The sequence below is a fragment of the Coturnix japonica genome, chromosome 1 (genome assembly GCF_001577835.2).
Source record: "Coturnix japonica isolate 7356 chromosome 1, Coturnix japonica 2.1, whole genome shotgun sequence".
Lineage (NCBI taxonomy): Eukaryota > Metazoa > Chordata > Aves > Galliformes > Phasianidae > Coturnix > Coturnix japonica.
Genome location: NC_029516.1, coordinates 147718473 through 147723125, shown reverse-complemented (window position 1 = coordinate 147723125; position 4653 = coordinate 147718473). Strand labels below are relative to the sequence as shown.

Genomic DNA, 4653 nt, shown 5'->3' with positions numbered 1-4653 from the left:
ACACAGCGAGTGCAGTTCAAACCATGGTTTGTGTACATGAAGAGTCAGTCAGCAGAGAGGAGGTATAAGGAGTTTATGCTTCCAAACAACACATTGGTTAGAACAGGCTAACAGTATACACTGCATGTCAGTCAACAACAGAATCCTCCTGTACTGTACAGATGCTCCTGCCACCCTGTACAAGACCAAGACAGTTTCATTTTGCCCTGTGTGCTGGGGTTACCTGCTGCACTGTGCTTGCACAGAGTTCACAGTGGTGCTTCACTGTGAATCTTTCTTGCAGACAATCATGCTGCACCAGTTTCCTCTTTCGTGCTAACAGTTTCCACCTCCACAGGGTGATCTGTGTAGAGGTTAGATTTACTGCCAGGCAGAAGAGCCCATGGGGCTCCAGCTCACATATGTTTAAACAAGAACAGCATCTGCTAGGGACAAGAGACACGGATGAGATACTCTTGGGAGAAGACAGGTTGGAGAAGATACTTGGAAAGATGTAGGAGAGGCTCTGAGGGAGACAAAGAAAAGGAAAGGCACTTGGGGAACATGGAGAGATGCTCTTGAAAGAAACTTGGGCAGACGTTCTGAAAGTAATACCTTTATTTCCACGGAAACTACAACAGATACAAAGAACACTATAATTCTGTTTGATAGAGCAAATTCTCAGCTAGAGAACACTATTTTTCAACATAGGCACCACCATTATCCATGTATTTTCACCGGTGATGAAACAGCATTTGCATGCTGTACTCTTAAAAATCTGCATCAGTGGAAGTGATCCACACTGCTGCTATGGTGACATTGCTGATAGGAATATATTTCCCCCACAGTATATTGCCCCCTCATCAGCTCAAATAAATCAAAGTTAGAAGGCACTAAATCTAGACTACACACTAGGTGTGGTAGGACAGTCCATCCAAAATTAGCAGTGTGCTCCACAGTCCTCAAACTGGTTTGGGACTAGCCTTTACCGTGTTGCAAGAGAAGGGTTGTCTTCTTTCTTGGCTCTGTCTTGTTCTCTCATTTTGGTAGTCTGAGCCTTCAGTTTAGTCAGCATTGTAATGTAGTCATCAGAGATTATGGTTTGTCAGGGTTTCAGGAAATTCAGAATAATTGCCCATTTCCTATCCCAAAAGACAGCACAGAACATTTTACTTGCTGAGGGCTGCATCTTGAACTTTTTATTCAACAGGGAATTCACACATTGCCACTCCATTTTAACTGCTACTTTAACTCTGTCTCATAGTGGTACTGACAAACTTTTATACAGTGTTCTCTTTCTTCCTGTGTGAGCATTTGTGAAACCCACCTGGAGCATATTTTGTAAAGTACCAGCAATTTCCAGCAAAGTTCCAATGTACTGAAGCAGACTTTCAGCTCCACACACAATTTCCTGGTCGTAATATGCTTATTCACATAAATGAACTGGTAGATATGCTCTTCATTCTGTGGTGTGACAGCTGTGTATGGCTATCTGGAACATGTCTTGTCTTTTCACATTGCTGTTGTCACTGTTGAAAGGCACCACTCATCACCTCACACTTCTCCAATCCACTGTTAGTTCTCCATATCCGGCAAGTATGGATGCAATTTTTTTCCTCATGGAGGAATTCAGTGACATATTTTTGCTTCATCCACTCTTCCATGTCAGACATTATTTTGTCAGACTGCCCCTCTGTTGCCACCTGTTGTACAGCAAGAACATGTAATGGAATATTGTTGGGAATGTTCAACCTCTACTGTGGCACCATAAACGTACATTTCTTACATTATGGACCAACATAATAAGATAGGAGGCGTTACTTTCAGAGCAGCCTTCACATATTAAATATATATTTATAAAAAATAATACATAATTCAAAATAATGTAGGGAATTGATTTCTTAGGTTTATTTTTTATTTCCTTAATGTATATTTTAATTCATAGTTTTGTTAGAAATTAAGTGTTCACACACCTTCCTTCAAAGATTGAAAAATTAAGTATCCATATTCTCTATTCTGTGACTGAAAAGCTTCAAAAATTAAGAAATGCAATATTTTAGGAAATCTTATACATTTAATTGAAAAAGTAGAATTCAACTCCCAAGTCAGTCTCCTCTGTCCCAGAAGACACAGACCTGGAAATGCTTATAAAATTCCTGAGTTTTGCATTTATATACCTCTGTGATCTCCAGTTCTACTGAAGAGATTCTGGGATGAGAAATAGCCAAATCTGAACACCAGAAGATAAAACAATCTTCCAGGTATATGCAGTATTCAGTTCTGAAAGGTTCCTCTCTCTCTCTCTCTCTTTCTCTGTGTGTGAGGAGAGGGAGTTGTGGGAGGCTGTTGTGTCTGGGAGATTGGATGTGAATGTATCATATTGAGCAATGATGAGCCTGTATTTGCCTGACAGCAAAAAAGACATGAAGTCTTCTGCACTTGAACTGAGCTCCGAACAAAATGTGTGGTTGTAAAGTTTCAATTATAGGTGTCTGAATACATGATAACAGATATGTTAATTTGTCCTAGGAAGTATTTTTTATTTTAATATCCACAATCTTACATTCAGAGACTTCGGTGCAAGCAATACCCTGTGATTTATCTTCAGTTATTTTCAGTAGAAGCTTTGTTTTTTGACTACAGAAATGTTGGATGCCATTCTTATTGACACTGATAATTGATCAGGTTTTGTGGCTGTTTTTCTAATAAAATTGGAGTCATTACTTCAGGAGCAGCCTTCATAGCTTTGTAGAATCAATGAATGGCTTGGGTTGCAAGAGAACCAAATGATCATGAAGCTCCAACCCCTGTGCCACAGGCAGAGTCTCCAACCTCCAGATCTGGCACTAGACCAGGCTGCTGAGGGCCCCATCCAAACTGAACTTGAACACCTCCAGAGATGGAGCATCCACAGCCTCTCTGGGCAGCATGTTCCAACACCTGACCATCTTGCCTGGATTCTCTTTCCTATCTGCTTTGATCTTCTTAATAACTACTTTGAAGCCTATTGCTTTTACAGCTTTACCCCAAAGTCTCTTGTGCTTTTGTACACAACTATCTTTTCCTGACAGCAATACTAACCATCATCTTCATAGGATCCCTTCAACTGAAAACAACACTAGGTCCTCCAGCAGACTGTTTTGCTCACCACAGATGCAGTCATTCCTGGTAAGCCTCACCTGCTGGACTTTCTTATGTCTGGCCATCATTCCACAACTCAAGACTGTTGCAAATATTTCCTTTGGAAATACAAACTCCTTATGTCTCCTCTCTGTCAATTAATTCTTCATATATACCACACATGGTTTGAACCGCGTTCACTGCACAGTCATGACATTAATCAGATGCTAGTTCTTTACAGACTATGACTAGAAGGAAGATTGCTGGGCAAACTCACAGTGCAAACACATAGTAAACTGCACTCCTCTTATCCTGGAGAAAAATGGTTATTGATCAATGTCTGTATACTGGAGCAGTGGAGATAAAAATTGTAAACAATATTGTGAATACTGAGGTTGCTAGTGTATACTAAATTAAGATAAAGAAAGATATTTCTAAAATAATATACACAAAATAAACACACTTACCAGTGTGTTTGTCTTGAATAACATGGAAGAAAGTAATCATTCTTTTTTCCTTCTTGACTGTTCTATTCTAATTCATGTACTGCAAATGTGTACAGTGATATCTTTTTAGCTAAGTTATTTTACTAAGTTAAGCCCACTGTCTTTTCTGTACAATCCAGTAATAACACTATAACTTTAAACTCAAGGAAGCTGACATGACTATTCACCAATACTTATGGAACCTGCATATGTATTTATTTTGTTTATGTAGAAAATATGACCTGATAGTTACTATAGAGGTGTTTAACTAAACATAATATTTGGATGCTGTTAAACTACAAATACTTTCTTTTCTTACTAAGATTTTGTTATCATATTATACGTGTTTGAGAAGCAGCTGCACTTAGCCTAGTTCAATTACACATCATGAATGCACAGTTACAAAAGTAGAATAAAGCGTATTTTCTGTTGGATGTTGCCTTTGAAGTAGAAAACTGTCAGACACCATCAGACTTTCAGATGGCTTTTATTACGTTGTTCTAACCCTTCACTTCTCATTATTATCACTTCTTATCTTTAATCTTCAAATTATAATTTACTTTTATTCCATCATCGTATATCTAATTCCACTTCCTCTCCTTACCATACTTCTGTGGTATTTCTGTTGCTGACCTCATCCTTTTTCTTTTTTAACTAATCATTACTATTTTTTTCAGGACCAAAACCAATGGATACAAATCAAAAAGTCCTTTCTTTGAAATTTGTATAATCTCATTTCTAGGGTTAATTTAGAAGCTGATTTCTGAACCACAGAAGAGCTAGATAATTCTGTACGGTGAGTTGAGCTCCAGACTTGAGCTTCATTGCATTTTCAACATCGTTCATAAGCCTGTTTCAAATGCTGTAAATGAGTTCTTTACTTTATCATTAGTTTACACTGGTGGAATTGAATGTCACTTCTATCTTTTCATTTTCCTACTATGGATTTGTCAGGTATAAGCTACCTATTTTATACATCAGCATTTGATTTTCTGTATTTGTTAAGCTCATAGGCAGGAAAAAGAAGAGCAGAAAGGTTGGGATTTTAGCTCGGTTGCTTGCTGTCTCT

General features: G+C 38.2%; 1 non-coding gene across 1 annotated transcript; it reads left to right on the top strand.

Annotated features, from left to right (window-relative positions):
• The first annotated feature begins 2184 nt into the window (after nt 1-2184).
• Nucleotides 2185-2265, top strand: LOC116652821. The gene has a single exon (XR_004306040.1). It is a non-coding gene; the product is annotated as a small nucleolar RNA U2-19 (small nucleolar RNA).
• The last annotated feature ends 2388 nt before the right edge of the window (nt 2266-4653 follow it).